General features: G+C 41.7%; 1 protein-coding gene across 1 annotated transcript in view; it reads left to right on the top strand.

Moving 5' to 3' along the window:
• Positions 1-5,693: 5,693 nt before the first annotated feature.
• Positions 5,694-24,051, top strand: part of ZNF652 (zinc finger protein 652) — a 43,791-nt gene continuing 25,433 nt past the window's right edge. Inside the window, exon 1 of the mRNA XM_080923537.1 lies at positions 5,694-5,763. The gene's annotated coding sequence lies outside the window, so the exon portion shown is untranslated. The remainder of the gene's footprint in view (positions 5,764-24,051) is intronic.

Consider the following 24,051-nt stretch of genomic DNA (forward strand, 5'->3'; position numbering starts at 1 on the left):
CCACAACTCCTCAAGCACGCTGCACCTCCTCTGACTCCGCCCCCAGGCCCTCTTTCTAGGCAGATCCTCCTTTATTCTCACTCCTGCCAATCACCGCTTTTCCAGCCCCCTTGCTCCAAGGCCTGGCAATCTCACCTAGCTCCTACTTTGACCTTCTTTCTCCTCCTCCCCAGCGCCCTCTCCCTCTCGCAGCTACCAAGTTTCCCCTTCAAGAGTCAAGCCTCGGGGGTGGGGGTGGGGGTGTGTGTTTGACATCTGAGGTGCCCAGAATTCCCTAGGAGTCCCCAGTTCTGCCCTGCTTCCCGGGTCTCTTCTTGAGAACTTCCGGATGCTTCTCAGGTGGTGTAGCCGGTTGGGTGGGTTGGCTGGTTTAGGGTTACAGAGTTTGGCACTGACTCTAGCCCCTCTCAGCTGTCCTCTTTAATTAATTCCAATTAAAAGAAAACGCAATTGGACCTCAGTGCGTGCCTCTGGGGCACATGTCACATCAATTACAAAAAAAACAAAACAAAACAAAACAAACCATTAACAATTAATCCTAAAAGAGTGCATGAGCCTTTTTAAAGACCCACACACAATTACAGCCTAAAGGGTCTTGGAACCCTTTGCCATAGACAGACCTCGAGGCCAAATTCTAAGGAGGAACTGGGCCCAGTTTTCTAAGGCCTCACTATTAGTTCTAAGACCAAAGTCTCTCAGATTTTAAAGTCTATCTACCTCTCCATTACAGGAAGTGGCCATCTGGCAAAGGTTAGGATGAATCTTTACTGTGTGCCTCAACACTAAAATGGATATTGAATTCATCTTTCATTTTGTCATCACTATAGACCTTGCATGGAGAGTGACGTTGAAGATGTTACCAACTGGGAAGAGAAAAAGAGGCAGAGATCCATTACTCCCTACCTCTTCCCTTTTATTTATTTGTTGTTTTATTTATTTTTTAAATTGGTTTTGGAGAAAGAGGTCTCACTATGTAGATCTGGCTGGCCTCGAACCTCAAACTCACAGAGCTCTGCCTGCCTCTGTCTCCCTAATGCTAGAACTGATCAAAGATGTGAGCCGCCTTTTTACTTTTATAGACTCTCGTTTATTTTTATTTTATATGTATGGGCATTTTGCCTGCATGTATGTCTATGTCATATGCATGCCTGGTGCCTGCAGGAGTTCTGGGAATCAAACCCACGTTCTCTAGAAGAGCAGCCAGTACTCCTAACAGCTCAGCTGTCTTTCCCCCCTTCCACCCCCAAATATTTTTTTTCATCTGTAAAAAGTAAGTTGGTAGTATTACTGATATTGTCCTTTTTGCCTGACTGGAATTAAAATAATATTAGTAGACCAGATAAGCATAGCTCTCCTTATCTGTTTAATTCCTTCATCCATTGGTGTGTGTTGACCACAAATCACTTTGTTCTTTTATGTTTGTCAGCATCCTGGCTGACCATTTGAGTCCAAACTTTCAGAGGGCAGAGACCACATCTGTTCAATTTGCTTTGTATGGTGTCCAGCAAAGAGCTAAAGGGTGGGGTTAGAGAAGTCTTGGACTTGGACCCTGGCAGCCCAGGTTCTAGCTCTGCCCATGTGACTCTTAAAATTAGGTCCTTATTTTTATTGGCTGTTTAAAAATTAATGTGGGGCCAGGAGTAGTGTGTACACCTTTAATCTCAGCATTCCAGAGGCAGAGGCAGGAGGATATCCATGAGTTTGAGGCCAGTCTGGTGTGCACGGCCAATCTCAGGCCAGCCAGGACTACATAGTGAGACCTTGTTTCCATTAAAAGGGGGATAGCTTCTGAGTTAGGCATGGCAACAGATGTCTGTAGCTTCAGTACTTGGGAGGTGGAGGCAAAGGATCAGAAGTTTAGGTCTTTGTTATCAACCTCTAGTTTCTGAGGCCAGTATCAGTTACATAAGGTCTACCCAAAAAAGTGGAGTGGGGTCCTGTTGACTTCTATACACAGTCTTTGGGAACAACATTAGTGAAGAGATGAAGAGTCTTCCAAGACCAAGAATGCAGAGTGGATGTGTGCTGAAGGTCTCCTGAAGTGACTCATTCAGCAGTGTGGCCACTAGAGCAGGGAGGCCTGGCTACTCCAGCGTGTGTGCACGCGTATGTGCATGCATGTTTGTGTGTGTGTGTGTGTGTGTATAAGTGTATTTTGCAGAATTCGTACTACTGGGAGAGAAAACCCCCTGCCTGCAAAGGAGGGAAAGGAGATCAGAAGAACTGGGCTCTCTACCTGAATCTGGTTAACTAGGCCTGAATCCCAGAAGCCCATAGAACACTGGTCAGTAAGGGATTCTAAAGACAAGTACCAGGAGTCAAGGGAGAGCAAAAAGGAAAAAAGTTACACAAGATACAGAGCTAGACCTAAAAATTAGGATTTCTTTCTATCATGTGCCACGGTACCAGTTTTCAGTGGTTAAGAGCTCTGGTTGCCTTTCAAGAGGAGTCAAGTTCAAGTCCCAGCAACGACATGGCAGCTCACAGCTGTCTGTAACTCTAGTTCCAGGGGATCCCACATCCTCACACAGATGTACATGCAGGAAAAACACCAATGCACATACAATAATGGTAGCACATGCCCTTAATCCCATTCATTACTTGGGAGGCAGAGGCAGATGGCTCTCTGTGAGTTTGAGGCCAGCCTGGTCTACAGAGCAAGTTCCAGGACAGTCAGAGCTACACAGAGAACCCCTGTTTTAAAAAGCAAAAAATCAAGCAAACAAACAAACAACAACAACAGGTAAAAAGAAAGAAAGGAAGAAAAAAATATGTGAGGGGCTGGAGAAATGGCTCAGCAGTTAAGAGCACCAGATGCTCTTCCAGAGGGAACCCGGGTTCAATTCCCAGCATCCACAAGGCTCACTCACTGTCTGTGACTCCAGTTCTAGGGGATCTGGCACCCCTACACAGACATGTATGCATGCAAAACATTAATACTTATATATATACACACACATATATATATATTAAGAATATGTGACAGTTTTTTAGAGTGGGGTTATCAATCCTCCACCCCCTCAGACTAGCACAGTGGGAACTCGGAAACTTGGGGCTTGGTTTAGCTCTGTTGTCTCCTGGATTGGATGACTTTGGCTAAGCCATCAAAACATCCCTTGGCTTAGATTTCCTTCATTGGGAATAATACCTGTTCTGCCAGTCTTTGCAGTCATTGGAAGATCCAGTAAGATAATGGATATAAACTTTCTGCAGGACCCGTACAGTGAGGCAGGCAAAATGGCTCATTGGATAAAACTGCACATCCCTAAGCCTCATGACCTCATTTCAATGCACAGGACCACATGGTAGAAAGAGAGAACCGACTCTCACAGGTTGTCCTCTGACCTCTACGCACATGGAGCGGCCAACTACACACATGCATAAACATAAATCTAAAAATGTAATAATTAAAAAAGAAGTCCACAGAGTACTGCTGAGTGGAAAGCTGAAGTAATATAATCCTGTGATTACTAGGGACGTCTGGAGAATTGGCCTACACATGGAGCATTAGAACACTTGAAGGGTCATCTCAGTGTCTGGCCAGCACAGGGTGGAGGGATAGATCAGGTGTCCGGGAAGACATTCTGAGTTCACCAGACTCAAGCTCATTCTAACCTTGAATTTAATTATTACATATGTTTATTTTCTCCTGTTCTGCTTGAGGGTCTTCTCTTTACATGTTGCAATGTGATAGAGATTTCAGCGTCTAGCCGCTGAAAGCGCTCACTGTTGAAGAACAAGTTCCAAGATTCCTGCTTTCTGGAGTCCAAGCACAATAAAACCCAAACATCTGTTTTTGGAAGGGGCCAAAGACAGAGTCAGCTCAGGCTGGAGAGATGGCTCACTGGTTAAGAGCACTGGCTGCTCTTCTAGAGGTCCTGAGTTCAAATCCCAGCAACCACATGGTGGCTCACAACCATCTGTAATAGGATCTGATGCCCACTTCTGGTGTGTCTGAAGACAGTTATAGTGTAGTTATATATAATAAATAAGTATTTTAAAAAGGCAGAGTCAGCTCTTTATAACACTTCAATCTCCTAACTTTGTCCCAGACTCAGGTCATTTTATTCCCTGGAGGATTTGGGTGAAGGGGTTATGGCTGGCTGCTCTGGGAGAATCAGTTAGCTGCATCTATATGTAAATTTTTTCTGTGATGTGGGGGTCAGATATCCTATGTTCTTAATGATAGAAGGAGGGGGCTAGAGAGATGGCTCAGAAGTTAAGAGTGCTTGTTACTCTTGCAGAGGACCTGGGTTCAATTCCTGGCACCCACAGAGTGTCCTACAAATCACCCATAACACCAGTTCCAGAGGATCCATCAAATGGTCACAGGTGCTCATACAAGCAACCAGGCAAAAATTCCTACACACAACGTAAAATAAATAAATACGAGATGTAGTAGAACCCAACAATTAAAATAAAAACAACCGAACAATGTTAGGTGTTCCAGTTAAGCTGGAGAGAACTTCAGGAAGTTTGGTTTCTGGTGGGAAAGGGTTGTCCCAAACTTAGGGATGTCACTTTTGGTCTTTTCCATGGAGACTTCACTTGCCAAATCATTTCCTCTCCCTGTACTTAAGCACTTTCAATTGCAGACACTCTTGGCTCTGAGCTTGGATAAATGCTACCTTGTTAGCTAATAGTACCATTAATTATATTAATGATTAATAGCTAATTAGTCATAATGTGGTCATGCTTCTTCCAATGGAGCCTTCCTTATTTTTGCAACAGTGCTGCGCATGCGCTTATGTACACACACACACACACACACACACACACACACACACACCACACACTTCCCTCTTCCTGGCCACAGGACAAGCTCAGCAATCCATCCTGTTTGCTGACCATCCTGGCAGTCTCTAAATTCTCCTAGTGGTTGTTAACTATCCCATTCATCTGGAGAATGACTACTGCTTATAAGTGTGTCGCCCCTTCTATTTCTGTCACTCACTGCTTTCTACCAACAAGGTGGTCAGTAGATAGGGGTTTTTCTTTTTGAACCGTATTCCATAAGTCAAAGACATCTATTTCCAAATCTCACTCTGATCCACTTTTCCACTTTCTCCCCGCTTTTCACTTCTATCTTGCCTTATTTCTTAGGATCTCAAGCCCCCTGCCCACGTCTTCTGCACTGAGGCTTCCTTTTGAAAAACCACGCCCCCCACCCCTTAAGCGTCGAGCATGCGCAGCCCACGCCTTTACCTGGGCGCTCGGGAGTAGGCGGAGTGGGCGAGGGCCGGGGGTGGAGCAGGCAGCCGGCGGTTATCTGCTCTGCTGAGCGCTCACATTGTGGCAGGAGGGAGAAAAGGTGCGCCCGGGCCGAGCCGAGGGCCGCGCATGCGCGCCGACCCCTTAGCCGGGGATGGGGGGGAGGTGTCGGGATCCCGACGGCGCGGGGGGGGGGCGGGGGGAGTGCAGGGGCGCGCGCGCGCGCGTTCCCGCCGTCCTCCCTGCCCCCTTCGCGCGCACATCCCTACAGCACACCCCCTCCCCCGCCGCCCGCCCCGCGCGCCGCCCGCTCCGCGGCCCCGCTCGGACTCGCGCGCTCGGAAGGGAGTCGCGAGACGTCGGAGCGGCGGCCACGTAGCGCTGCGGCGGCGGCGGCCGAGGCCGGGTCTGAGGAGCGGCCCAGAGCGCAGACGTTGGGCAGGGGGAGGGGCCGGCCCGGCGGGCGGTGGGGACTGGAGCGACGCGGCGCGGCGCGGCGACAGGCCCCCGCCGCGGGGATGGGCCGCCGAAGCGGCGGCGGCGGCGGCCCGGGTGAGTAGGAGCCCCTTCCCCGCGCTCTCGCCCCCCGCCGCGGCGGCGCCTTGGCAGCCGCGTTTCCTCTGCGCTCGGTCGGGCTGGCGGGGCCGGCGGAGCCTGCGCTGAGGCAGCTGCGTGCGCTAGGCCGAAGCAGCCCCCATCCGGCGGGCAGGCCCAGGGCACTGCGCGTCTGTGGCTCCCAGCTTGGCCCGGGGTGCTGGCTCCGTACCCCCGCCCCCTCTCTCGGGGACCCCAGCTTGGCTGCAGTTTTGCAGCTAGTGGGCTCGCCTCGAGGCCTGACGGGGTGGCCGGGGTGCACGGGTTTGCAGGCTGAGGAAAGCATTCTCTTGCCCTGCAGCTGGTGGCTTGCACCCACTACCTCCCCCGCCCCGCGGTTGCGCCCAAACCTCCAGCCCTCGAGAGTATTGTGGCACCAGGAGATAACACGCATGTGATGTACACTCGCCACCGGCAGCACCACACTCAGCCCAGTGGGCGATGCAGACCTTTCTCCACCCCCACTTTATCCTCCCCTCCAATCAGGCTTTACTGAAGAGTCCCAGGTCGGAGACACCAAAGAGAGTGATACCCCTATTACATCTCTATGAAACATGTTCGTTGTCGAGGGATGTCTCTTGTAGAAATGATAGATGCCTCTGCTTTGCCTCGAAGTCAGTCTTTAGGATTTAAGACCCTATATTCTCTTTGAAGCGAGCCAGTCTTTGATTACATCTAGCTCATTCCTCCCCCAACAACAACATCACGAACACGCTTGAGCACACACATGCACACTCGCACACTTCCTGATTGCGGAACGGACCCTGTCATTGCAGATCCATTGTCAGAAATGGCTTGTGCCAATCAAAGGAATGTGCCTTAGGAGGAAGATGTTTTCCACAACCAAGCTGCAGGATGTCAACCAGTCTTTGGTTACCCCCCTGCATCTTACCCATGTTCAAGCACCTTCAGGGTGTTTCCCTTATGTGCTTCTCCAGGGCACGCTCAGTATCACCTTGAACGATGCACTCCCCCGACCCCCCAGTTAATTAGATACCTACTGCACACAGTAATTTCATCGTTTTGTTGTTGTTGCTGCTGCTGTTGTTGCTTCAACATTTAACATAACAAGGCATAGCCTGTATAAGTGATGTAGTCTTTTGGGATGAAGCTCTATATACTTTTTTTCCCAAAGGATAGTCGAATCGGTATTGTTCTGAGAAAGGCATGGAACGCATTCTTTGTTGACAGCATGCATGTTTGCTTAGGAAAGGAAAGCTGCCTGAATGTGGCAGGTGATGTTCCCCGGTGGGACTGGTCTGTGGTGGGTATGTTGCCTTGTGTCAACGGCTTGCTGTTTGAATCGCCACTTTACACATGTATTCACATGGATACTGTCTTTAGTGTAAAAGATTCAGCGCTAAATTAAACTTTTTACTAGTTCTGTGGAAGTCTTGAGAGCCCTTTGCAGTGAAATACATATGTGATTTTTGTATGTAGCTACACAGTCATCTCGAAGCTGGTCCAGGGACCTCAAGTTAAGATCTGTGTTATGCAAAAGTGAAAGCAGTTTGAGTTTGTGTTTTGTTTTCTCTTAAGCATTAGACTTACTTTGGCCCTGATATAAAGAGCAAAGAAGCCTGTGTATGTAACATTGTAGGGTTTTTTTTTTATTGAATTTTTTTTTTTAAGATTTTATTTTTGTGTATGGATATTTTATCTGCATGTATGTGCACCATTTGTGGGCCTTATGCCCACTGAGGTTAAAAAAAAAAAAGGTGACAGAACCCCTGGAAATAGAGTTAAGGATGATTGTGAGTTACCATGTTGGTCTTGGGAATAGAACCTGAGTCTTCTCTGTAAGAGCAACAAGTTGTCTTAACTATTGAGCCATCTCTCAGACGGCTTATTATATTGGTTACTTTGAAATAAGGCCAGTTAGAAATTATATTTCTCCTATTTTCCTGTAAAAAGCCTGAGAATCATTCAGAAATTAAAACTAGAGACAAAACCATCTACATTTGCTCAACTGATCCTTTATCTTCCTGGCATATTCTGATTGTAGCAAATTTCAACAGCCAAGTGTGTAATCTCTTTTAAAGTGCCTGTATGGGACTGCAGTTCTTAAAGATGGAGGCTGATCTCTTTGTCACCCGTGGTAGGGCATCTGTCCAGGGCTGAGGGTTTTTTTCCTACTTTGCTAAATCTGACTTTATAACACATCAGTACCATCCATTTTAATGGGTAAATTTCGGTTATAATTGAAAAATTTGCTCTTCACATTCAGAATCCAGAGCTGAGGATGAACTTTGCACCATTCTATCAAAAAGCAGTTGATAAATGTCAGTTTTTGTGTGTGTGCACTCAGCCTTTGTCTTTTGATCATACTTCAACCAAGAGACATGTGTTCCAGCTTATGCTAGTGCTGTGATGGGTGGTGACAGTACCCACAGTCCCCAGGTCTCTAGGAAGCATACCCTTTCCACTTCAAAAAATTAATTGTGGTTCTGAGAACTTAAGGAATTCCTGGTATTAACTAGCACTTTGAAAGGCAAGAGGCTTGGAATTGTGCACAGAACCTGTTCCACACACTTGAAGAATAGCATTTATTCTAATAATTATGCAGTGTATGCTGTGATTTTTGAAGTATGCTGAAGTTGCATATGCTGAATTTTATTACCTAATATGCATTACTGAAGTGACTTATATTACAGGTTGTGTTTTTTGTTGGTGGCACGCCTGTAGTTTTATCATCTGAATTATTTGCCTAGACTAGATGCAAAGGACTTCAAAGTTGCAAACATGTTATTTTTCATTAGTGAATGTAATGTTAGAGGAGGACCACAGGGGAACAATGTGCTTACTTGGTTTGATTTTGCAGAACCTACTCTCACCAGTCACTTAACTAGTTAAACACCCACATACCATGGAGCAGCTGATCAAGTAACACTTGAGGCTGTGAGAACAGCATTCTCTCTCTGCTTGCCAGATTCAGAACATGGAATCTGGGAAACAATTGCACAGTATATCAGTGAGACACTGGCGCTGCAGTGATGCCTGCAGCTCACCCTCATTAGCACCGACAGCTTCAGTCTCTTCTACACTCCTCTTCAGACAGCCTTTCCTTAGGAGGTTTCAGATCAGCAGCTCCTCTCAGATCTGCTTCCAGACACCCAGAAGAGCTGTTTTCATTTGTGCTTGAAGTTTGGGAAGTAAGCTTCTAGTATGGTAAGAAAATCCTGTTCAAATCTGTAGGAAACATGGATAAATGATAGATAGATAGGTGATAGATAAGTAGGTTATTGATGTGATTTTTGGTTTTACATGTCTGAAGCCTAGTGAAGAAACAAACTATAGTGTGAACTATACTTTTCTTTCTTTTCTTAAAGATTTTTGATGATTGCACCAAAATTGGGAGTATATACTTGAGTTTCTTTACCCTTGTTCTAAAAGGTCAGTTGAGAGAAAGGAGTGGAGGAAAGACTGGATTGTCTTAGTGTTTGAATAAATAGTCTGCATCTAGTTCTTCTGGACTGGGTGACTGTGTCTCCTGGCTCACTCATGGGTTTCTACACGAGTTAGATACGATGTGTGTGTGTTTGTGTGTGTGTGTGTGTGTGTGTGTGTGTGTGTGTGTGTGTGTGTACTCTGATAGAGATGAACTGGCATTTCAGTTGGTGACCTCAGCTAAAGAAAGAGTTGCTTAGAGTTGCTATAACTAGGCTGATATTCCAGTCCCTGTTTTCTGGCTTTATGGCATTGAAGAAATCACTTTGATTTCTTTCCCCTCAGTTTCCTCATCAGTACAATGAGATTTCTTGTGAGGATTAGAGATAAAAGTATGCAGTTCTAAGCACAGTTAGTTCCTAGTGTATGTTCATGTTAGCAATTGGGTAAATGGTAGATTTTGAAAATGTTATCGTGAAACTATAGTGAATATCATTTTAACTTATGACAAGACTGGGAGGTTTGGTGTATTTCTTCTGTTTGCATAGATTTAGGATGAAAAATTGCAAATATTTGACTTGGACCTTGCCTGTGTCTTGCAGGTGCAGCATGGTTATTAGAAAGTTGTTTTGTAAGTGTGTGTGATTTGTTAGCTGATCAAGTTTCATAGAGACAATAAACCTAGCTCCAAATTCTGCAACATTACCCTACGACTGTGCTTGTTTTTAAGCCTATTCAGAACTCATGTGGTTAAAAGGGTGTTTGGGGGGGATGTGTTGGGGAAATAGCTCAGTAGTTAAGCTCACCGGGTGTTCTTCTAGAGGACTCAGGTCCAATTTCCAGCACACATATGGCAACTTAAACTGTCTATAACTCAAGTTCCAGGAGATCCAACACCCTCACACAAACAGACATGCAGACAAAATACCAATGTAAATGAGACAAAAATAAAGAAATCATTAAAGGGGGGGTGTTTTAGGACATTAATGTATCTCAGTGAGTTCTGTGTCAGTCAAATCTTGTGGAAAGCCTTGTGTAAATTCTCATGGTTAATGCAAGCCATAAAGTGCTTGGTAGAGTTAGTAGAGACATCAGATGCTTATTTTAGTTACTATTTTTATTTATATAGCAGTGATGTTTGACTTGAAAATACTTGTGTATATTTTGTGAAAATACTTGTGAGAAATCCCAGTGCTCATCTGAATTTTTGATCATGAACTGTTAATAGGACTGTAGGTTTGTATGTGCTTTATACATTTTTACCTTAGTGGGAAAAGGAATGAAAAGTAAGCTCTTTCACTTGTTAAATTTAATTGATTATGTGCTATAGATTGTGTGTGTAGCCTTGCTTATTAGTTAAAAAAAATAAAAAGGCAGTTATATGGTAAAACATGACATCTTATTTCCTTTTAAAGATAGATTATCTATTGCTTTAAAAAATATTGGGCATTGGGCTGTGGCGGTGCACATCTTTAATCCCAGCACTTAGGAGGCAGAGATAGGCAGATTTCTATGAGTTTGAGGCCAGCCTGATCTACTGAATGAGTTCCAGGGCTATACAGAGAAACCCTGTCTCAAAAAGCAAACAAACAAACAAAAAGAAAAAAAGAAAGAAAAAATAAATAGAAACAGGTTTAGTTAAGGCCATATATGCAATCTTATTTGGTGCATGCAACATTTAAAATAGACTCTCTTTGGCTAATGTAGAATAAATTAACTCTTTTTGCAGGATAGCATTGTGGTAAGTCTCTGAGCCCATAAGAGTTACCCACAGACGTTTCAAATAAAGAGGACACACATCAGCAATGCATTAGGATTTACCTCAAGAGAATCTGCTAATCCTTATTTTCTTTTATTGTTGAGCTGCCTAGTGGCTTGCCTAGTGGTAGAATCAGTCACTAGCTTTGAATTATGATAAAGAGGATTGGCAAACAATGGTCTTTGAGTTGCCATAAATTTTGCTACACACTAAGAAAAGTTACCCTTGGCCAGACTATGTAAAGGTAATGGCACTGGTATGGTGTGTGCAGAATGGAAGTGCACACTGGATGGAGTGAGGCCGTGTGTTCTCATAAACTGTAATGGATTCTTCTGAGTAGATTTTTTTCTGGGAGGGATGCTTTCTTTTAACAAACAAGCAATACCTTTTCTGAGCCACTAAAATCAAAATAGTTTAGCACAAAGCTAGTTTGAGTCCCTTCTTCTCCTTCCCCTCACATGCATGTGCGCATACACACGCAAACACATACCGTGAATGTGACATCAGAAGGTTAACCAAAGACATGGTGGTGATAGTGTGGAATGTATTTTTGAGCATATCTCTGCTTCTTAGTTTTGGCTTTGGACTCTTTCAGGCTGGGCATTGGAACAGAACTTACTATTTACACTATGTGACCTACATAATGAGAAGACCTGAGTACTTTTCCCCTTCTGGATGTATCATTCTAACACATTCAAGAAGCATCTTATGCTGGAGAAGAGGGTGTAATCTCAAGTCTGTGAACAAATCTGTGTGATTGGGCAACTGGAGTGGCCAGGACTTCTAGTATTATATTAGTACATGATTGTAGTTTGAAAATACCTTGCTTGAAGGTTACTCATTGTAGAAAGACTGTACATCTCTTTTTAGCATGCAGTCATTTAAATGAAAATTAATTCATTAAAGGTTTAGAAACCAGCCAGGTATGGTGATAGAAGTCTTTAATCCCAGCATACAGAAGGCAAATCTCAGAAGCACTCAGAAGAAAAAAACCTCTAGGTGTCTGTGAGTTCAAGACCAGGAAACTCATAGACCCTGTGTCAAAAAAAAAAAAGTTTAGAAACTATCTCAGTGTCCACTGGTGTAGAATTAATTATATTAGCTTATATATTACATAGTAAGATAATATGAAATTGCAACAAGAAAGGATACTATATATTATTGTGGGACATTCTACATATAGTAAGTAGTGTTACCTTTGAAAGGCCAGAGGAAAATTAGTGTGATGACTTAGACCTGTAATTCTAACACTTGGGGAGGTCGAGGCAGGAAGATCAAGAGTTCAAGGCCAGTTTCAGCTACATAGCAAGCTTGAGGCCACCCTGGATTACAAGAGACCCTGTCTCAAAAAACAGAAACAAAACCTAAAAGCTCAGAATAGCATTCTGGCTGTGTCACTGTTTATATTTAGGGGATTTTCCTGAGTAAAAATAATTTATAAAAACTTAGTAGTTTCCCAAAGAGCTAGTGATACTGGTTGTCTGTTGGTGTTTAGGTTGAGTGAAGGAGAACCTGAGTTGAAGGTAACTTGTTCAGTATATTCTTTTTTTTTTAAAGTAGGATTTTACTAAAGTGCACAAAGAAGAACAGAAAAAAAAATCACAGATGTACTGTTTGTTAATTTTTTTCTGTATAATCAGTACCCAAAAGAGGAAATTGTTTTGTTGTTGTTTTGTTTTTAACACAGGGTCATGTAGCTCTGGCTGGCCTGAAAGTCCCTATGTAGACTGGCCTAGTCTCCAACTCACAGAGATCCTTCTGTCTCTTTTTCCATGTGCACCAGGAATGGAATATTTTAAAAATAAAATTATTTTAGATTTATTTTATGTGTATGAATGTTTTGCCAGCATGTAAGTAAGTGTATCACATGCATTCCTTGTACTGTGGAGATCTGAAGGGGGTGCTGAGATCCTTGGAACTGGAGTTATGGATTGCTGTGAGCCACTGCGAGGGTGCTAAGAACCAAACCAGCTCCTCTGCAAGAGCAAAAAATGCTCTGAGCCATCTCTCCAGATTTGGGGATTTCTTTTAAAGCTCCTGCTGTATTGTTCAGACTGGTTCTGACCTCCTCAGCTCCAGCTATCTTTCCTCACCTTCTGAGTAGCTGGTATGGAGATGCTGCTACCGTGACCAGCTAAGAGGCAGATAGTTGGTTGAAGCCCCAGAAAGCTCTTCTGTTCTTTCCAGTTTCTGCTCCCCTGAAGGTACTCTGATTCTCAAATACTATGATGAGAAATGTGGTTTAAGTATTAACAGCTGAGCCAGCTGTGGAGGTAGACATCTGTATAGTCCCAGCTATTGAGGAGGCTGAGGCAGAAGGATTGTTTAACCTACCTAGTGAACATAAATCCTGTCTTGTTTTGTTTTTCTATCTTATTTTATGTATCAAAATCACAACTGGACACAATGTTGCATATTGATATTCCCAGCTCTTGGGAAAATGAGGCAGGAGGATGAGAAATTCAAAGTCATCTTTCACTACCTAGCTTGAGACCATCTTGGGCTACAAGACCCTGTCTCAAAAAAAAAAAAAAAAAAAAAAAAATCAGTTTTCCTATATTCCTCCTTTGCTGTATATTAAAATATTTACTTAATATAATTTCAAAATGATCTCTCTCTCTCTCTCTCTCTCTCTCTCTCTCTCTCTCTGTGTGTGTGTGTGTGTGTGTGTTCTATCTGCATGTACACCTACATGGCAAAAGATGACATCAGATCCCATTACAGATGGTTGTGAGCCACCATGTCGTTATTGGGAATTGAACTCAGGACCTCTGGAAGAGCAGATGAGCCATCTCACCAACCCTTCTTTTGTTTTTTGAGATAAGGTTTCTCTGTGTAGTTAATTTGGAACTTATTCTGTAGACCAGGCTAGCCTCAATCAGAGATCTTTATGGCTCTGCTTCCCAAGTGCTGGGATTAAAGACATGTACCACTATTGCCCAGCTAATATAATTTTTATAAATGTCACATGTGAAGTATATTTCGGAGTACATAAAGTACTAAATAAATAACAATGTAGCAAAATCTTGCTCTGAATATTTTAGAATGTGTTAGATTTGTCAACCTGTTGACCAATGGAATGCAATCGTCATAAATACACACTTGAGTAAATCTTGAGGTGCTATTATTCCCATTAAAAGCCACATTTGATCAGATGGTTTCCTTTATTGTAGAAATGTTGCCCACTCCTGCCCCTTTGCTTAAATGCAGAAATGACTAAATTATTTAAATCTGTAAAGCCGATTCTCAACCAGGTGATTTATTTTGCCTGCAGAGTTGTGAACTAAAGTTTACAGTGCCCTGGCTGAGAATTCAGTGACTATACTGATGGTAGGAGCAAGTGACTTTTGCAGCTTCAACCTTATTCAATGAGTGAGAGAAAAGCTTAAAGAGGAAATCAGGTAGGCTGATCTGAGTAAAAACTGTCCTGAATAGGAAGACTGCAGTAGAAGGTATAGTGGACTGGTTTGGTTGGTTTGTTTTTGAGACTGGGATTTAGTATGTAGACCACTCAGTTGGTCCTCTGAGATCTGCCTGCTTTTCAGCTTTCAAGGTACTGGGACTGAAGCTCTGTGCGCCTCGCTTGGCAAGTCTGTTCATGGATATTGGTGTTTGTGTGAGGGCAGGGGTGCAAGTGCGTAGGTCACAGGATAACCTCAGATGTTGCTCTCATCTTGGAACAGGGTAGGTAGATAGAGGGAGTAGAAAAATCAGTGATATGATTATTTATTGTATCTATGGACTGGGGAAATGGTACAATAGTTAGAAGCGTTTTCTGCTCTAGCAGAGGACCTGGGGTTGGTTCCCAGTGCCCAGATCACTAAGTCTACACCTGCCTGTAACTCCAGTGCCCTCCTCTGGCCTACGAGGGCACTGTACCACATGGACACACCTACACATAATTAAAAGTAAGTAATTAAAAATCATTATATGTATGATCATATTCCACAGAGTGGCAGTTCTTTCAAGATTTGAAATTCCCAAATGGAATTTAAGGTTGGCTGCCATTTTTGTATCACATTTAAAGCAATGAACTTCTGTAAGACTATGTACTTAATGTTACTTGATATAACACACATTCACATCCTGGAACATGTTGTGTTTGGTTACATGGATAGAACTCATGAATATATGTAAAGAGTTTTAAATTTTTATATGTTTGTACATGTCATGTGGGCATGCTTCTTTGCCTTGGAGCATGTACGGAGGTCAGAGAACAACTTGTAGGAGTTGGAGTCCGTTCTGTACTTCCACCATGTGGCTTCTGGGGGTAGAACTCAGGTCATCAAGCTTACCGGCAAGCACTTCTACCTATTAAGCTGTTTCCAGCACACAGAAGACTTTAAAACTGTGTAGTTTAACCTCCTTTAACACTGGTTCTGTTTAAGCAGAAGTTTACATGTACAGTGGTTACAGAGTGAAAACACAAGGGTCCAGTAGTGAACATTTGCTTCTGTAGAAGTCCATGTATGAACTTAGACAGTATTTCAGAGACAGCTCAGTCAGGACAGTGTGGTGCACACCTGTACCCAACACTCAGGAAGCTCATGGTGAATCTAGGCTACATGGAGACCCTATGCCTGAAAATAATATAATCAGAACCTGGTCATCCAAAGGACAAAATTCTTTGGTTGGAATGGTCTTAGTTTTATACCCAAATTTGTATGTACTGTGTATAAATATTTAACTAACTAGGTAGTTACTAGTTAGTAACTAGTTTACTAGTTAATCTTAGGACTCTTTGAAGTATTATTATATTGTCATATTATTATTATAATATTAATTATTCACATTTCCAATAGGTCAGTTGTTAATGTTCCAAGTTGACTTTTTTACATTAATAAAAGAACTTTGAAACTATTTTAACCTTACTAATTGAAAAAGTAATATAAAGGTTTAAATCTCATAAATATTTCTGGCTTTTAGAAATTTGTGGATGTCAGTATGATTATACACCTGTGAAGCTATAGCACCACAATCAGGGTATAGTATAATTCCCACCCAAATCTCCCTCCAGTCCCTTTGCGTTAACCCTCAGCTCCCCAATCCCCTTCACTGTAGCTTTGTCTTCTGGAGACGATCAGAGATAGGACCATTCAGAATGTAACCTATAAAGATGCAGTGTCTTTGAGGTGTATACAAGTCTCTGTGCATGTCAGCAGCTTGTTGAGTTTTATTGTCAGATAACATCCTATTGAGTATACCACTAATTGCCCGACATTTGAAGGACATTTGGATTGGTTCCAACTTTTGTTGATTATAAACAGAACTACTATAAACATTCACAGGCAGGTTTGGGGGAACCACTGTGTCACATGACTTATATATTACTGATATAAGAAACCCCAGGGTTGTTGGCTAGTGTTTGTTTTTTGAACAGACTCTTGCGTAGTCAAGTCTGACTTCAAATTCAAATTCCTCCTGCCCCAGCCTTCCAAGTACCATAAATGTACTATCGTATCTGACTTTTCCTGAACTTTTATTTTATTTGAGACAGGCTTTAACTGTACCACTGGTCAGTTAAATGGAACTCTGATTAAAATGGTGCTGGCATTGTAGATCTGAACCAACATGTGTCTCTTGATTTTTTTTTATGTTTTGTTTTAATTTAAGTTTAATCATTGTTGCATATGTATGATGTCTGTGTATAACAGAGAACGTGGTGCTACAGAGTGGAGACAGGAGGAGGGACTCGGGAGTATGCTTGAGATATCCGATAATGGATCTCTTTCCACATGGACCTATTTCTGTTCCAGTCACTATATATTTATATCATAGATGCAGGTGACTTTGTAATGGTTCTGTATCTATACATACCATTTTTTGTTTAAAGTTTTGGTTATAGTACGTAATGCTATAGGGATGTCCCATTCATGTCTCTATACGCTTGTGATGGTGATTTCTTCCCTGCCGGCTCCAAAGGCCGGTCCCTCTCAGAATTAGGAAAAGCACTGATCACACTTGGGCAAGTTGTTCCCAGTTGATGAGCTGTAGGCAGCAGTGCCAGTTAGTGCCAAAAGTCAGTCAGGTTGCCCTGGCATTAGTCACTTGGGGATTTATGCCATAAAATGTATTTACACATGCTGGTACATGGATTCTGGTGGAAAAACCAAGCCCATTTGCTCATTGATAGTCTTTACCAAATAAACAGAGAATATTAAAAAAACTTCAAAGCTTAAAAAACAAAACCACCAGTTTTGTTTTGGTTTTTTGTTTTTTGTTTTTTAAGTTGACTTGGGCAGCTTAGCAAGACTTTGTCTCAAAATAAAAAAGGGCTAGGAATCTCTCTCAGTGGTAATGCTCTTACTGCGAAAGCCCTGGGTTTCATTTCTAGTGCTGGGTGGAAGCTGGAAGAGGCAGTAGGAGAACCAAAAACCAAAATGTCTCTTGAGAAAAACAAGCAAAGCAGATTCCTTTTTTTTTTTTTTTAGCAGAAAAAAAAATTTAAGGTGATTATAATGCAATATATGCTACTGCAATAAGTTATTTTTGATGTATTTGAATGATTTCATGTTTACAGAAAAGTTGCAAAGATTATCTACCTGTAATCCCAGTACTCAGAAGGCTTAAGATAAACGCTAGCATGGGCTACCTAGTGAAACCCTGATGGTTGGGGTAACGGGAGGGAGGGAAGAGAAAGGCTAAAGAAAGCCACATGTACTTTTCCCAGCGTTTCTACTGATAGTCTTATGTGGCAGTGTTTCTCAGAGCTAAGAAACCAGCTTTGCTCTATTTCTTTTAACTAGATTTCAGAGTTGAGACTTCAGTAGGCTTTCAACATACAGACTTTTCTGTTTGAAAACAAATTAAGCTTCTAAACATTAAATTCCTGAAACTTGTCATAGATTGATTTTATAACATTTATTGTATACATGTGTTATGTATAATTATATGGATCTCTATTTGTTTAAACAAGTGTTATCTTTGACATTAATATCTCAAAAATTACCTTTTAACATTCACAGACAGTTCTGCCCAGGGCAGTTTTAAGGTAGGGCTGAAGAACTTTCTCCACCCTTCTTATGTTCCTGCAGAAACATGATTTATAATCACCTGTGTGGTTCATACACAGTGTTGCTTTTTCTAGTAGAGTTAGAAGCTCCCATGTCCAAGAGCATAGGGAAAATAGCCACTTTGACATACTAGGAAGTTGACCCAATTGAGAGTGGGTAGTCACCGGACTCTTCTGTAGGTGCTTTCACTGTTAGTTAAGTTAGTTAATTTTTTTGTTTTGTTTCTAGAACTAGAGACTGAACCCAGAGCCTTAAGCATTTTAGACAGGTGTTTCCCTCATTCTCAGGTGGTCGGGTGGTGCTGGTCTTGAGGCAGAACACCATTGGATTTCAGTGCAGAGTCCTGCTGAGGCCACCTTTGCTACTTATCTAGATTCACTAAATTAATCTGAATCACTTATTTAAGATGAGTTTATGGCAGAGAGAGAGAGAGAATGAATTGATAACATCAAGTAGATAATAGCATTTTAAATTTATACTTTTATTTATTTCCTGTGACTGTGTTTGGAGGCAAGAAGACAATTTTGAGGAGTCAATTCTCTTTCCACTATGTGGTTCAAAAGGTCAAACACAAGTTTATCAGCTTGGAGACAAAGTACTTTTTGTCTTTTAAGCCCTCTCACAGGTTAAAGATGTGGCCTTTTTTCCCAGACTTACTTACTTTTATACATATGGATGTTTTGCCTATGTGTACATATGTCTACCACATGCATGTAGTGACCAGTGGAGGCCAGAAGAAGGCATCCCATCCCGAGGGACTTAGTCACAGATGGCATGAGCTACTGTGTTGCTGATAAGGATCAAACCTTGGTCCTCTGTGAGAGTAAACAGGTGCTTCTAACTACTGAGCTGTTTCTCCAGGTTTCAGTTGTAGAATTTTTAAAATAATTAATTTTTAAAATTTTATGTGCATGGGTTTTTAATTAATTCATTAATTGAGGCAGATTTTCTCTGTGTAGCTCTGGCTTTCTTAGAACTCACTCTGTAGACCAAGCTGGCATCAAATCCACGAATCACCCTTCCCTCTGCATCCCCAGTGTTTGGAGATTAAAGGCACTCTATAAGCAAGGCAGTAGTGGTGCATGCAGCACTCTGAAGGCAGAGAAATCACCCTTCCCTCTGCATCCCCAGTGTTTGGAGATTAAAGGCACTCTATAAGCAAGGCAGTAGTGGTGCATGCAGCACTCTGAAGGCAGAGACAGGCAGATCTTCAAGGCCAACCTGGTCTACAGAGTAAGTTCCAGGATAGCCAGAGAGCCAGCCAGAGATACATAGAGAAAGCCTGTCTTGAAAAACCATAACCAAAAAAAAAAAGATAATCCTGCTTGGAAGGGGGCATATTGTTTGCTTAAGAGAATAAGATAGGAGAATTGTGAGTTTGCTTAAAAAAACAAAAACAGAAAACCCCAAAAATCTTAAACACAAAACTAAAAACAAGCAAACAGAGACAAAATAAATAAAACTTTTATTATAAAAAATGCTCAAGTATAAAAAAAGAGGGAAATATAAAATTAGTCATCAGTGGCTCATATCTGTAATCCCCACATTCAGGAGTAGAGGTAGCAACATCCAGAAGATTCCCCACAAGTCCAAGGCCAGACTGGGCTACAGAGTAAGGTCTCCTTCCTCTAAATAATGGGAGGGGAGGAGAAAGGGCTCTATTTAATATATCCATGTAATCAGTTTCAGTTTCACTTATCCATATATGGAACTACTTTGCTTATGGACATTCATGCTCACTGTATTTCTCAACCTACAGCTCCTATCATTAATTTGAAGCGATTTCAGATATTATTTGCTTATTAGTGCAAGAAAAAGGACAACTACCAATCTGGAGATGTAGCTCAGTTGATAGGATGTTTTCCTGGCATGCTTGAAGCCCGGAGTTTGATCTTCAGCACCACATAAAGCTGGGTCTAGTAACACACTCTTGTAATCCTGATATTCAGGAAATAGAGGCAAAAATAGAACGTTTAAGGTCATCCTTGGCTAGATAGTGAACTAACTCTAGGTCAGCCAGGGCAACCTAAGACTCAGACTCAAAAAAAAAAAAAAAAAAAAAAAAAAAAAAAAACAACAACAACAACAAAAAAACGACAGCTACTATTACTGTTATGCTCAAAAACAAGCACATTTTCTGATAACCTTTAATCTCAGCACTTGGGAGAAGAAGCAGTCAGATCTCTGAGTATGAAGACTAACCTGGTCTACAAAGAGAGTTCCAGGCCAACAGAGTAACAAGGTGAGACCCTGTCTCAAAATAAAAAACAAGCAGCAACAAGAGGAGGAGAGGGTGCTGCCGATTAGTTACCCATGTAAGTCCCTTTACATCTCTAGGTTGGTTGACTGAGGTGCTCCACCCCGCCTCACCACCTTTGCAGTTCTTTTTGATGAAGAGGAGTGCAGTCATCTGTTGTAGTTTCCTGTTGTCTTATCTGAATTTTGCTGATTGTATCCATTTGATGTCATGTGATATACTTTTAAATTCTTTTAATGGCTTGCAATTTGGCTTTAGCTCTCTATGCTTAATCTGATACTGTTCAATTCCTGCCTGCCATGGGGAATATTATTTTATAGGCAATAGCATGTAATTCTAGCAGGAAACATTGTTTCTTTTTGGTGGTATTATCCAGCCCTTAATTAGCATTGCCTAATTTTCTTCATCAGGAGTTGCAAAGCAATATGCCATTGCATAATTCCTCCTTCATTTATTATCTGGAATACCAAAAAGGAAATTTCTAGTTAGTTGTTCTAGCTCACTCTGTAAGCCCAGAAGAGGCTGAAACAGGAGAATGCAAGTTTGAGGCCAGCTTGGGCTACATAGCAAGACCCTGTCTCTAAATTAATTGAGGATATAAATTTATTTCAAAAGTGCAGATTAATGATATCCAGCCTGGGTAGCACTGGGAAATTGCATTTCCTAAGAGAAATACCTGTCTTTCCCCCACCCCAAAGCTACATGCCTCAAGGAATTTGTAATATGTAAAGTTTTGAATTTTAAAAGTTTTTAAACTAATTGCTTTGTGTATATTTTGTTATAATTTAAAATCATTTATTTACATGTAGAGGTGGATAGAGATTGAATTGTGTGCGTGCTCGGACACACATATGTGGAGGATAGATGTCAACCTTGGGTGTTATTCCTCATGAGCTAGCTACCTAGTATTTTGATACAGTATTTCACTGGGATCTGGAGCTCACTGATCATTAGGCTAGGTTGGCTGGCCAATAAGCTCCAGGGATCATCCTGTCTGCCTCTTAAGTACTGAGATTATAAGCATGTGCCACCAAACCCAGAATCTTACACAGGTATTGGGGATTGAGATCTCTATGCTGAGGTAGGACTTTACCAACTGAGCTGTCACCACAGTCCTCAAAGACTTTATTCCTGATTCTAGCAAAGGTTTGATCTCATTATATAATACATGTGTATGTGTCAAAGTAAGTTATCTATTATGCAATTTGAGAAATCTCATGTATAGTTTGTTGTTATGTATTGTAGTATTTGCCTAACTTGGAGCAGAACCTAGATTTGAATCCCCCAGCACACACATATAGACAAAAAGAAAGAAAGAAAGAAAAAAAAAAAAGAAGAAAAGCAAAAGAAGTAAAAATCTCAGTAAACTAAAAACTAAAGTTAAAGGTAAGCATGATAATCCAGGATGGTAATAGTCACCTGGTATCTCAGCATTCAAAAGAGGGAACCAAGTGGATTAAGAGTTCAAATTCAGACTTGACTACATAGTGAGTTCAATGTCATCCTGGCCTACAGAGAAACCTTTTTTAAATGACTAAGTGATAGGTAGGTAGGAAGTCAGAATAACTAAAGTGTGGTGATACATGTCTTTAATCCCAGCACATGGAAACTGAGACAGGAAGTTTAGGACTTTGAAGCTAGTCTTGGTCACATAGTAACTGAGGTCAGCTTGGGCTGTAAAATAAAACTGTATCTTTAAATTTTTTTGAAAAGGGATGGAGAGATGGCTCAGTGGTTAAGAGCATTTGTTGCCTTTGCAAAGGACCCAGGTTCGGTTTTCAGTGTTCACATGTGTCTTACAATCCATTTGTAACTTCAGTTCCAGGGGATCTGATGCCCTCTTCTGACCTCTGCAGGTACCAAGGATGCATGTGGTAAACATACATACAGGGATGTAGGCTAAACACTCTTTAAACAATTTTTAAGTTTATAAATAAAAATTTAAAAAATAAAACCAGGCATGGTTCATACACCTTTAATCCTAGTACCCAAGAGGCAGAGTTAGAGGTATGTGAGTGTGTGTGTGTGTGTGTGTGTGTGTGTGTGAGAGAGAGAGAGAGAGAGAGAGAGAGAGAGAGAGAGAGAGACACAGACAGACAGACAGACAGACAGAGATTGATTGATTGATTGATTGAGAGATACTGAGGCCAGCCTAGTCGGTATCATAAGTTCCTGGCCAGCAAGAGCTGCATTGTGAGACCCTGTCTTTAAAAAAAAAAAAAAAAAAGTAAATAAATGTTTTACAAACTTGATTCCCTATAGCAGTGGTCACAACCTGTGGGTCGCAACCCTGTTACGGTCAAATGACCTTTTTACTAAAGACCATTGCAAAGCAAGACATTTACATTATGATTCATAGCAGTAGCAAAATTACAGTTATGAAAGAGCAATGAAAATAATTCTTTGGTTGGAGTCACTACAACAGGAGGAACTGTATTAAAGGGTCCCAGCATTAGGAAGGTTGAGAACCACTACCCTATAGTAGTTAGTTTTAAAAAATGTGTATGTGTGTGTGTAAAACTGATGTATGCATGTGCATCAGGTGTGCTGAAGCCCTAAGAAGTCGAAGGAGGTGTCAGATCCCCTGGAGTTCCAAATGGATGTGACCTATCTTGTGATTGCTGGGAACCAAACCTAGACCCTGGAAGAGCAGCTAGTGCTCTTAATTTCTGAGCCATCTCTCCAGCCCCAATGCTTGCTATTTATAATAAATAGAATAACTGTATGATAGCCCCTCTGGGAAATGTGTAAGAGGGGCATTATTCACAGTTACTTTGGTTGGGTTGGAGAGATGGCTCAGTGGTTAAGAATACTGGGAGCTCTTGCAGAGGACCTATGTTTAATTCCCAGCACCCACATGGAAACTCCAGTTCCGGGGGATTTGGCACTCTCTCTGGCCTCTGGGCACTGTACACACACAGTGCACGCACATACATGCAGACACACCACCCATATGTAGAAAGTAAAGTAACTCTTGACAGGTGGTGGTGGCCCATAACTTTAATCCCTATATTTTGCAGGCAGAGGCAGGTGGATCCCTGTGACTTCCAGGCCAGCCCCGTGTACAGAGCAAGTTCTAGGATAGCCAGGGCTACACAGAGAAACTGCCTCAATAAATAAATAAATAAATAAAGTAAAATAAATCTTTAAAAAGTTTCTGTGAGAGAACCAAGCATTAACAAGAGCTAAAGCAAATGAGCATGCTCATGTATGCTCACGTGGTCAGCCTTTAGAGACCAAGGGTCTTGGCTGGTCTTGTATTTGTGCCTGTGACACGTGATGCATAGTAGGTGCTCAATAAATGTTTGATGACTGCTCGTATGATCACTAATATTTTGAAGCTTGATATACATTTAAGTGGCTCTCATATTTAAATTGTATTTTTTTTAATCTTACAAAAGCTTGTATCTAATGACCTTTATACACTGCATTTGAAAATGGTAATGGGCTCATATATGTTTATAGGACTGGGTGAGGATGAATTGTTTTGCTTACTGTAGGAAAGTGCATGTTTGCTGTGAAGAAACACATAATAATAATAATAATAATAATAATAATAATAATAATAATAATAATAATAATACAAGAACAACAGTAATTTAAAAAGAAAAAGAAATGTGAAAATTGGGGGCTGGAGAGTTATCTCAGAATCTATAAACATTTTCTATGCAATCTTGAGAATCTTGAGTTCAAATTTTGAAGTGCCTCTGTAAGAAGCCAAGTGTGTTGGAGCAAATCTCTAACTCCAGTCCTGTGGCAGGGAGGGGAAGCAGGTGGATCTTGGTTTTGCAGGCTACCAGCCTAACTCCAGATTGTCAAGGGAATCAGGT

The sequence above is a fragment of the Micromys minutus genome (assembly GCF_963924665.1).
Source record: "Micromys minutus genome assembly, chromosome: 10".
In the NCBI taxonomy this organism is placed as follows: domain Eukaryota; kingdom Metazoa; phylum Chordata; class Mammalia; order Rodentia; family Muridae; genus Micromys; species Micromys minutus.